Source organism: Triturus cristatus, chromosome 4_1, assembly GCF_964204655.1.
Source record: "Triturus cristatus chromosome 4_1, aTriCri1.1, whole genome shotgun sequence".
NCBI classification, from domain to species: Eukaryota; Metazoa; Chordata; class Amphibia; order Caudata; family Salamandridae; genus Triturus; species Triturus cristatus.
In genome coordinates this window covers 132,996,074-133,008,915 of record NC_140585.1, presented here as the reverse complement: position 1 = coordinate 133,008,915, position 12,842 = coordinate 132,996,074, and positions in this window count along the sequence as shown.

Here is a 12,842-nt window from a genome sequence, read left to right as displayed (position 1 = left end):
CAACATGGGCGTCAGAGAACAAAGTCATATCCTCTATACAATATGGTTTCAGACCTGGTCATTCTACAATAACTCAATGCCTGAACCTATACCTGATTGTAGGCAAATACACTCTGGCCCGGCAGGGAACCATTCACATGGCTTTTATGGACCTATCGTCCGCCTTTGATTGTGTTGATAGAGGTAAACTGTGGGACATCATGTTAAAGATGGGCGTTGAGCAGAATCTAATTTATGTTTTGGCTGACTTGCACTCAGATACTAGAGCTAATGTCCGTTACACTCAAGATCTGAAAGTAACAAGTGACATTAGAATTAACCGGGGAGTCCGTCAAGGGTGTATCCTAGCACCTTTTTTGTTCAATTTATATATTAATGAACTAGAGGATTACCTGATAAAAACAGGAGCTGATTACCCCTACGTCGGCCGAAAAGGCGTCCCGGTTCTGCTCTACGCGGACGACGCCGTCCTTATTTCCAGGACGGCAAACGGCCTTCAGCTACTTTTAAACTCATTTTATGATTTCATGAGTTCTCGAGACTTGAGTATTAATAACTCAAAGTCATACGTCATGAAAATAGGCCAAGGGTCGCGAAAGCCTAATTTGTTCTCCATAAATGGGGAAAAAATTCCAAACTCTAAAACCTTTTCATATCTTGGCGTTCTACTTGACAACCAATTAACCTGGGGCCCAGCTGTTGTAAAAAAGAAGGGCGAGGTAACACGCACCAATGCAGCCATACTCGGGTTTGCTAGAAAAATGGGTAATAGCCCGGTGGCTGCTTTACTTAAACTTTATCAAGCGAAGAGCGTCGCCATTGCCTGTTATGGCAGCGAGCTCTGGGGCTACAGTCAAACGCAAGCCCTGGAGATTGCAGAAAATAATTTTTTAAAGAAGGTTTTGAGGCTGCCAAGGGGAACTGGAAACTTCTCGGTGCATGAGGAGCTAGGTGTACCTTTTCTCAGTGATAGATTAGCAGCAAGCCCCCTGTTATGTTGGCTGACCACCTGGCTAAACAAAGATATACCTCTCACACATGATATATTAAAAGAAGCCTTAACTTGGGACGGCAGGTTCAAGGTCCCATGGTTGAGGTATATAAATGACCGCCTCACGGAACTGGGACGGCCTGACTTGTTCTCAGCCCCAGAGATTATAACTAGAGCTGATGTTACCTTTGTGAAAAACTCATTTTCGTCCATTAGGTATCTTGCCCGGGAGGAGGGCGAATTGATGAAAGCTAGCGTCAGGAAACATGCTTTACTCCAAACAAGCCTATGTATGGAACCGTATCTATCATGGCCTATGTCTGGCTTTGAACGCTATTTATTGACAAGGTTCCGTTTTGATTTATTTCACCTCCTGTTGGCAACTCCGACAGGGGCACACCGAGGTCAAGTGCTTCCTGCTTGCGGCTGCGACGGGAAGTCTCCGCAAGACATGGTGCACTTTTTATTTATTTGTCCTTATTACACAGTACCGCGGAAGATATATTTAAAGCCTTGTTTAAAAAAGTTAAATTTCACACAGATTAAACCAGCTCTTTATTACCTTCAACTCCTAAATAGCGACTGCACTTTATATATATGCAGCTTCTTGAAACTAGCCATTATTTTCAGGAAAAGTATGGAGGGATAATTATGCTGCTTTTAACATTGTACTTCTCCTTTACTTTTAACTTTGTATACTTATTTATATTTTTAACTTGGTCAATCTGTCTGCTGCTCTGGTTTTATAATAACTTTGTAATTTATCTTGTCTCATAACTTTGCTGTCCAAAAACGGAACTGGATGATCTATCTTTTTTATTGTCTATCTGTGAAATCTTGCTCATGATTGTATGTTTGTGACATGAACCTTTTTATCTGTGAAATTTTGTTTATGATTGTATATATGTGACATGAACTTTTATGATCGAATAAAGATATTTGAACCCACTTACATTCCTTCAGACAACACGCATGCTCTTGTAAGGGCAATTCATTCTGCTGCTTGGGCCGAATTATGTGGCACACGTGCAGTTTCCACAATCGTGTGCAGAGTCGTGATAGCATATGCAGCAGTCGTATCACCATTTGGAAGCTTGAAACACGAACCATCCACCCATAAGGTACCATCACACTCGGTTAGGGGAGTATCTTTAAGATATACTCTCCCTTTCGTCTCTTCTTCTGTTCTGAACAGTCAATCATGTTGCTCAATCTCATCTAGGTCTGCTGGAATTGGTAATAGTGTAGCTGGATTCAACGTGTTGCATCTCTTTATGTGTATATGATTTGCTAACAGTGTCAACTCATATCCGGATAATCGCACACTAGTTAAGTGCTGTGTCTTGGTCCTGTTTAACAATGTGTCCACAGCATGTGGAACCATAACAATCAATGTATTATCCATTACTAGTCCAGCAGACTGCCGAATAGACATAGCTGCGGCGGCTGTAGCTCTCAAACAACTTGGCAATGCCCTCGCTACCGGGTCCAAGGTTGACGAAAAATATGCGCATGGACGCGGTCTGTCGCCAAAAGGCTGTGTTAACACTGATAATGCGCAACCATCTTTTTCATGAACATACAATGTAAAAGGCTTACTGTAGTCAGGGGAACCCAACACAGGAGCTGAACATAATGCATTACGCAATTCCAAAAAACTTTTCTGACACTCTTCAGACCATGGGATAGGATTCGGTGTGTCTTTACATGTTAATGCTAACAAAGGTTTTGCCAGCAAGGAGAAATTCGGAATCCAATGCCTACAGTATGAAGTAATGCCCAAGAAAGCACGCACTTCTCTCTGTGTTCTTGGCACACTTAATTGTGCAATGGCTTGAATTCTTTCCGGGGTCAGTTTCCTTCCCTCCTTCGATAAGAGATGACCTAAGTAGGTCACTTCTTGTCGACAATATTGCAGCTTTGAGAGAGACACTTTGTGATGGAAGGCAGACAAATGACGCAACAATGACAATGTAGCGTCTTTACAAATCCTTTCAGTATCCGCGGCGATTAGCAAATCGTCAACATACTGAATGAGGATAGCGCCACTGGGTAAAACCAGTGCATCAAGCTGCGCTTTCAAAGCTTGACTGTATATTGATGGACTTTCACAGTAGCCCTGTGGAGCGCGTTTAAAGCGGAAGCTTCGACCTCCTAAACTGAAGCCAAAAATGTCTCTGCTCTCCTCTGCAATTGGGATGCTAAAGAAAGCATTCTTTAGATCGATCACTGAGAACCATGCAGCGGAGGCTGGAATCATGGTTAACAAGGCAGTTATATCAGGGACAACTGGAAACTGTGGCACAACAATCTTATTAACCTCTCTAAGATCAATCACAAATCTGTAAACAGGTGGCTGTGAAGGGTCCGTTCGTTTTAAGAGAGGTAAAACAGGACTATTGCAAACGTTGCCTCTTGTCTCTTCAATTACACCCTTTTTAATTAAATCGCTGACAATTGCTAACAACGCTTTCTGACCTTCATTGGAGATCTTATACTGGGGAATACGTGGCAATCTGACATTGGCTTTTAAAGTGACCACGTATGGCGGTATTTCCAAAAGACCCACATCATTGGGACCAGTAGCCCAAAGGACATCCGGGAGGGATGACAATTCAGGTGGCATTGCATTCTTAGACAAATACATCGGGGAAATCACTTTCTTACCTAATGTAAGTTGTACTCCTGAGTGATAACAATATAGTGTTGCATGCAATCTTTTTAGCAAATCTAATCCTAGCAAATTTTCACCACAACCTGTCGTTAGGATGAGGGTTGCTTTTAGCTCACAAGGTCCAACAGAAAGTGACATAGGACTAGAAATCGGGTTCCTAACTGGGGCGCCAGAAAAACCTACTGAGACATTCATTTCGCCAGACAAAGGCGCGCCAGGGAGTTTTGAATGCATGATTGAACTCTTTGCAGCACCAGTATCCAGCAGAAAGGGCTCCGTTACATTTGCTGTAGTCACCTTAACATACGGTCCACTCTGATCCACTGGCACTGAAACAACTCCCTCTCTCTGTCTACGGCTGTCCTAGTAATCATTATCTTCTACATTGTCGTCTTCGTCATAATAATCATTATTGTAGTACTGAGCTGTATTACCAGTCGCGTTGGCTTGCTGATCAAAGCTATTTATCGTGTTTTGAGGCGGAAGAGGACGCGCGTTCTGGGGAACATTTCCACGCCCTCTACCTCTAGGAGCTTGCTGACCACCCCTACCTCTTGCGCCATACGCATTACTGTTACGCTGCATTAATTTAGGGCAACTGTATTTGAAATTACCTTCCTCTCTGCAATATGAACATTGATTGGGACCTACAGGGATACGTGGTTGATAATACCCATTCATTTGCTGATTATTCTGAAACTGTTGGGGCTGCTGATAGATACCTTGGGTTTGCCTATAATTATTCTGTCCTCCACGTGGCGGGTAAGCCTGCTGTAAAAGGACCTTTGTTTTCAGTTCTTTCATTTTCTTATCTGTTCCATCCTTCTCGTCTTTATCTCTATTTTCATAATACTGTGCAGTAGCCAGTATTTGCGCTGAAGAGGAAACAGCCCAAGAACTTTCTGAATCTTTTAATTTTATACACAACTCGGGAAGTAGATTCTGCACAAACTTATCAACAAATAACCGTTGGCCACCTTCAGTGCTCATGTCTTGACCACTGTGGTCGATAAATGTTTCTTCAAACCTTGTAAAGAAATCGGACACTGTCTCATCTTTCTTCTGCTTACATGCGGATAGTTTATCCTAATTTACGCGCATCGCAGGCATTATAGTTTTCATATAGGTAATAATTCTACCAGGGAGGTCTGCCACTAAAGGGTCAGGCTTTGCGCCACCAACTTGTCAAGCGTCTGCAGCAACGATATTAGCCCATGTATCCCCTAGTTCTGCAGCATGATCCGTATTACGGATGGATCCCCATAAAGGCTGTGGAACAACATTCCCGAATAACATATCTATGTCAGCCAGATTCATGACACACGATTCTGCAGTTTGTGATAACTCCTTGTAATATCCTGTAGGGTTTTTACGGGGGTCAGGCAATGTCTGCTTAAGCGCTAACACCTCAGAACGCTTCCATGGGACATGTACCCAAACACGCTGAAAATGTGCTAAGACAGGTGGAACAGCATTTGGCTCAGCAGGCCTCCAAACTGGGGGAACCTCACGCATCGGATATTGGCGCGCTTTTCCCTTTTTCCTCACAGGGAATTCCTGTTCGAACAATGATTGCTGACAATCACCATTCCTGAAGGACAGTAAAGTCGCAACCGCTTCATCTACATCGGGGCCCACAATTATACCTTTGTCGAAATTGAATCGTACTCGACACAATTCCTGCGGGATTGTGCTTGAACCATGATCCTCCAATTCCTCATAGAGGCATTCACACATTTTGTCAAAGACATATCTCTGTTTCGGGGCATCCCATTGATCGAAAACGTTAGCAACTGATTCCACATTATAGAGTGAAGGGAAACCAATCCACCTATGCGCCAGATGATCTAACACCTCTTTCTCGTCGGGACCAGGCAGCTGACTACGCAATTGCTTATGTTGTAAACCAGGAGTCACACTAGATGACCCAAAGAGGGGCGACATTAAACTAGTAACTACATTAGCTAGTCGTTGTCGTGCTGAAGGAGAAGTTGAGGCGAAAACGGGGGGATAGACAGAGGGAAGAAAAGCGGATTCAGATACAGGTACCTGGGTAGTGTAAGAAGGAGCGCCAGGGGAGGCAGCTGATGTACTAGGCAAAGTCACAGGAAGCGCGGGGGCAACAGGTAACAAAACTGGCGGCCCTTGAGGGGGCTGCACTACAGGGATAGGAGCCAGCTGAGGAGGAGATGGCGGCTGTGGGAAGGCTTGTGGCATATTCACTAGAGGCTGCACATTTACAAGCTGTGGAGGTGCTGTGGCATTTTGCTCATACGGCGGTGGCGAACTTAGCAAATGGGACATTAGGGGATCTTTCTCATTCTCTTTTGCTTCATGTTGCGCAAGGGGGGACAAAACAGGGTAACACTTATCGATTCCTAGTTTGCGCTGTCTATGTAACTGTTCATTCATTTGTACCTCCTCATCATCTTTAAATTGCACAGCTGCTTGCATCACTGACATACCTCTTTCTCTCTTATTCCTTTTCGCTAGCTTAATTTCCTTCTGTTTGGCTTCCTTTCGCCATAGGCGGAAAGAATCAAACATCGCCAGCCGGGCTTTCTTTTTAAACAATTTCACTTCCAAATTATCTAAGATATCTGTATCGAAACTACCATTTTGGGGCCATTTTAAAACACCGTCCTTTCTGGTGTATTGGATCCATACTTCATTATATGCAATGGGGCCCACACCATGTTTTACATAAAGCTCATAAGTTGGAGTTCCAATTGGAGGAACCGGACATGAATCCTCTAACTGGAAATCCCTTCTACAACTCAAACAAAACCAATTACCAAATACACTAGAACCAGGCATCTTCGCTCACTAGTCTAGTTTCAAACGTCAAAGGATTATCGATTACGATAGTCTCGTGAATACACGAGTCCTCTGGCTTTGGCGCTTGCAAGCTCCAAATCAAAGCGATCCCGAAGGATACCAAAAATCCCGAAGGATACCAAACAAACTGGGAGACGCTCCACTTATACTTAACTGAATATCGATGATCGATGGCGTCACCAGAAGACTCTCTCGATTGTTTCGCTCTACCAAAATCATCAAGGGTCCAAAACAGGGCGATTAATCAGGGCAGCAGTCCTTCGTAGCCGTCGTGACGCGGAGAACCTCGCAGAAAAGACTTTCGGACCACGTCGACATGCAGGGGTCGATGAAGTGGCGGCCTTCCTCCGGAATTTCCACACGAAGCTCCTCACGAACCTCTGGCTTGGACCGGTACCGCTGAAATCGTCCCGAGTTGGGCGCCAACTGAAGTACTGGGAATTTAAAGCCCAGCGGTGCAGGGGAACACACCTTAAGACTTCGGGTTCTTCCTGTTTCAGACCTACAGAAACACAGAGTCTTCTGGGTGAAGTCAAAGATCAGTTTATTGGCTGCAGACCAATTACAGGTATCCTAGAAGTACAACAGCGTGTATGTTCTCAAGGGACTGCTTAAAGTTACAGAAACGAGCTTCTCCTTAAATACAAAATATCATGCTTCAGGCACACATTCCTTGTTTTATGGCATGGTCATTCATATGTATACATTACAAACGAAAAGGCAGAGTCATGATGACCATCCCACATTCCAGTTAAGCCAGCCCACAATTATTTACCCAACGAGGCTCAGATCCCCCATCAGATATCAATAGGCCCCAATAAACACGGGCATCTCCTGTTTGGAAAACAAGTCATAAAGCAGGAAGAGTCAGGTGTGAAAGAGATTAGCCGGAGGCTCGTGTACGATGAAAAGGCTTTATGGTGTGTCAAACCCTGATGCTAATCACAGGTGGCCGTAGGACGGGGAGCTCGTGAGACCGGACTGACCTGGGGCAGCGGAGCCAAGCTGCCCAAGTCACAGAGAAGTCAAAGGAAGGCACATGTGTTCTAAAGGCCCGTATTTGCTCGTAATATGCAGCCTAGGTGAGGGCAACCATAAGATGGCCACCGCTCTAAGATGGAACCCACGTAGTCAGTGTATAATATCATATACACAGTGCATTTATAGCTAAAACGTTATACAAAGCACTTGTACATACCGCATTGACCATTAGCGGTTCGCCAATACCGGAATAGACAGGGGTAGGGCCCTGCCTCCTAAGCGGTCCCAAATTTCAAAGTACGACAATAAGGCGTCTGACTTCGGATCAGAAGATGGAGGGTTCAAGTCCGTTCGTGTCGTCGTTTTTGGCCAATGGTCACACAATCTGCTTTACATTCAGAGTGGAAAAAGTCTTTTCCAATACTCTTGTAGTCCTCACTTTCTCATTACTAATCATTAATAAAGTGGAGTACATACTGTAAACTCAATCAGGTTGCATCTTCAGTCTAACTACTTGTGCATTTTAGTGGCATTAAAAAGTGCTTCTATGCCGACGCACTAAATATGTAATAGGTTTGCAGAATTTTGACGTGACAGAATGGGTTTTTAGCTTAAGTGTGTGTAGAAGAACTGCAAGGTGTGTGCCTATGTGTGCATAGAATGCTACATGTGTAAAATCTGTATGATTTGGGCAGTTAAAGTGCTGATTTTGACTCCGAGTAAGAAAAGTACTACAGAAAATGTATGAAGGATCGGCACATTGGCTGCCTTTGCTGATGCCCCAGTTGCCTGATTTGTAGTGCAATGGTTAAGTTGCAGAGTGTGGTTGAACTTGGTTAGGAGACTTGGTGCCTCTTTCAGTGTCCTTCTGATGATAAGGATGGCTTGATACCATTTTCTAAGCCCAGTATATTGAGAAAAGAAGTAAGTGAAGAAGAAGTGTGGAGTCGAAAGTGGGTCTCCAATTTCTCTCCACTTGCTAGAATTGCAAAGTCTCCATTATAGCATAGAAGAGAGCGTTAAAGTCGGGGATGGAAGAGGATGAAAATGGGAAGTTTACTTATAGAGAGAAGTGAGAAATGCCCTGTGTGCAGACACCGGTGTCTGACCATAGAATACATTTAAATAATGCATCTAGACAAGAGCCAAGATGGGTGTCTCAGTGGCCTAATGGATAAGGCACTGACTTTCTAAGCCAAGGATTGGGGGTTCAAGTCCCATCTAAGGTGAAAACTAATATCTTTCTTTTCCAGAAAATTAGGTAGATTTATTACATGCTTCCTCTCAGAAGCTTATGAGGGATTAGGTACTTTGAAACGGTCCCATTTTACTTCTGTACACTTCACAGTCATGTTAGTGTTCTGAAACTGCAAAGTATATTTTTAAATGCCTATTTTTGTGAGATGCATTTTCGACCGGCCAGAACATATTCCTTTGGCAAAAATGATTTGAATTGGATTGGTGTGAATCTTGTTCCTAGAGGTGGTGACAGGCTTTCAGCTACTTGAATAGGTCAAGCCAGGATTCATAAAACTTATACAACCTCTGTGAGTGTGTAAATTAGCATATCCAGGAAGGAGCAGTTTGTACTACTTTCAAAACAGTTTCACTCCACGTCTGGAAACGTCCAGAGCTATGTAGAGCATACAAATGAGCTTTAAACTCATGAGGAAAGAGGTTTATAAGCAAAAAGGAAAACAAAAGCATATCGTACTCATAAAATTCTCAATATATAGATTCCAAAAAAGTGCTTCCAGCGAAAAGAGCTGAGAGAACACTATGGGATGTAAACCTGAATAACTTTCAATAATATGTTCTCCATCCATGCATACCGCCTACATGATAAAAATCATGTCAGCTGAATGGATGACCGCGTGGCCTAATGGATAAGGCAAAAACCAAAGGAAATGATGGACGGAGTGTTGAACATTGCAAGCACTCACCCCCAGTCAACTGATCTGGGTTTAATCCATCACCGTTCTTTAGCCCACTCTGCCACCCCAGTTCAGACATGGCCATATACAAATCAGTCTGACCCTGTGCCTCATGGGAACAGTCCAGCCCGAACTGCCAAGCCATGTCTTCCCTGGACCGTAAACAAGCTTCCTAGGACCGGTTTCTGGCATTTCAGCCGTCTTCAGCCAGGCTTGCTTGAATCCAGTGGCAAAGTGAGCAAGGGACTCACGTCTGAGCATACCCTGCCAACTTATGGCGAACAAAGCAAAAACCAAAGGAAATAATGGACGGAGTGTTGAACATTGCAAGCACTCACCCCCAGTCAACTGATCTGGGTTTAATCCATCACCGTTCTTTAGCCCACTCTGCCACCCCAGTTCAGACAAGGCCATATACAAATCAGTCTGACCCTGTGCCTCATGGGAACAGTCAAGCCCGAACTGCCAAGCCATGTCTTCCCTGGACCGGAAACAAGCTTCCTAGAACCGGTTTCTGGCATTTCAGCCGTCTTCAGCCAGGCTTGCTTGAATCCAGTGGCAAAGTGAGCAAGGGACTCACGTCTGAGCATACCCTGCCAACTTATGGGGAACAAAGCAAAAACCAAAGGAAATGATGGACGGAGTGTTGAACATTGCAAGCACTCACCCCCAGTCAACTGATCTGGGTTTAATCCATCACCGTTCTTTAACCCACTCTGCCACCCCAGTTCAGACATGGCCATATACAAATCAGTCTGACCCTGTGCCTCATGGGAACAGTCCAGCCCGAACTGCCAAGCCATGTCTTCTCTGGACCGGAAACAAGCTTCCTAGGACCGGTTTCTGGCATTTCAGCCGTCTTCAGCCAGGCTTGCTTGAATCCAGTGGCAAAGTGAGCAAGGGACTCACGTCTGAGCATACCCTGCCAACTTATGGCGAACAAAGCAAAAACCAAAGGAAATGATGGACTGAGTGTTGAACATTGCAAGCACTCACCCCAGTCAACTGATCTGGGTTTAATCCATCACCGTTCTTTAGCCCACTCTGCCACCCCAGTTCAGACATGGCCATATACAAATCAGTCTGACCCTGTGCCTCATGGGAACAGTCCAGCCCGAACTGCCAAGCCATGTCTTCCCTGGACCGGAAACAAGCTTCCTAGGACCGGTTTCTGGCATTTCAGCCGTCTTCTGCCAGGCTTGCTTGAATCCAGTGGCAAAGTGAGCAAGGGACTCACGTCTGAGCATACCCTGCCAACTTATGGCGAACAAAGCAAAAATCAAAGGAAATGATGGACGGAGTGTTGAACATTGCAAGCACTCACCCCCAGTCAACTGATCTGGGTTTAATCCATCACCGTTCTTTAGCTCACTCTGCCACCCCAGTTCAGACATGGCCATATACAAATCAGTCTGACCCTGTGCCTCATGGGAACAGCCCAGCCCAAACTGCCAAGCCATGTCTTCCCTGGACCGGAAACAAGCTTCCTAGGACCGGTTTCTGGCATTTCAGCCGTCTTCAGCCAGGCTTGCTTGAATCCAGTGGCAAAGTGAGCAAGGGACTCACGTCTGAGCATACCCTGCCAACTTATGGCGAACAAAGCAAAAACCAAAGGAAATGATGGACGGAGTGTTGAACATTGCAAGCACTCACCCCCAGTCAACTGATCTGGGTTTAATCCATCACCGTTCTTTAGCCCACTCTGCCACCCCAGTTCAGACATGGCCATATACAAATCAGTCTGACCCTGTGCCTCATGGGAACAGTCCAGCCCGAACTGCCAAGCCATGTCTTCCCTGGACCGGAAACAAGCTTCCTAGGTCCGGTTTCTGGCATTTCAGCCGTCTTCAGCCAGGCTTGCTTGAATCCAGTGGCAAAGTGAGCAAGGGACTCACGTCTGAGCATACCCTGCCAACTTATGGCGAACAAAGCAAAAACCAAAGGAAATGATGGACGGAGTGTTGAACATTGCAAGCATTCACCCCCAGTCAACTGATCTGGGTTTAATCCATCACCGTTCTTTAGCCCACTCTGCCACCCCAGTTCAGACATGGCCATATACAAATCAGTCTGACCCTGTGCCTCATGGGACCAGTCCAGCTCGAACTGCCAAGCCATGTCTTCTCTGGACCGGAAACAAGCTTCCTAGGACCGGTTTCTGGCATTTCAGCCGTCTTCAGCCAGGCTTGCTTGAATCCAGTGGCAAAGTGAGCAAGGGACTCACGTCTGAGCATACCCTGCCAACTTATGGCGAACAAAGCAAAAACCAAAGGAAATGATGGACGGAGTGTTGAACATTGCGAGCACTCACCCCCAGTCAACTGATCTGGGTTTAATCCATCACCGTTCTTTAGCCCACTCTGCCACCCCAGTTCAGACATGGCCATATACAAATCAGTCTGACCCTGTGCCTCATGGGAACAGTCCAGCCCGAACTGCCAAGCCATGTCGTCCCTGGACCGGAAACAAGCTTCCTAGGACCGGTTTCTGGCATTTCAGCCGTCTTCAGCCAGGCTTGCTTGAATCCAGTGGCAAAGTGAGCAAGGGACTCACGTCTGAGCATACCCTGCCAACTTATGGCGAACAAAGCAAAAACCAAAGGAAATGATGGACGGAGTGTTGAACATTGCAAGCACTCACCCCCAGTCAACTGATCTGGGTTAAATCCATCACCGTTCTTTAGCCCACTCTGCCACCCCAGTTCAGACATGGCCATATACAAATCAGTCTGACCCTGTGCCTCATGGGAACAGTCCAGCCCGAACTGCCAAGCCATGTCTTCCCTGGACCAGAAACAAGCTTCCTAGGACCGGTTTCTGGCATTTCAGCCGTCTTCAGCCAGGCTTGCTTGAATCCAGTGGCAAAGTGAGCAAGGGACTCACGTCTGAGCATACCCTGCCAACTTATGGCGAGCTAAGCAAAAACCAAAGGAAATGATGGACGGAGTGTTGAACATTGCAAGCACTCACCCCCAGTCAACTGATCTGGGTGTAATCCATCACCGTTCTTTAGCCCACTCTGCCACCCCAGTTCAGACATGGCCATATACAAATCAGTCTGACCCTGTGCCTCATGGGAACAGTCCAGCCCGAACTGCCAAGCCATGTCTTCCCTGGACCGGAAACAAGCTTCCTAGGACCGGTTTCTGGCATTTCAGCCGTCTTCAGCCAGGCTTGCTTGAATCCAGTGGCAAAGTGAGCAAGGGACTCACGTCTGAGCATACCCTGCCAACTTATGGCGAACAAAGCAAAAACCAAAGGAAATGATGGATGGAGTGTTGAACATTGCAAGCACTCACCCCCAGTCAACTGATCTGGGTTTAATCCATCACCGTTCTTTAGCCCACTCTGCCACCCCAGTTCAGACATGGCCATATACAAATCAGTCTGACCCTGTGCCTCATGGGAACAGTCCAGCCCGAACT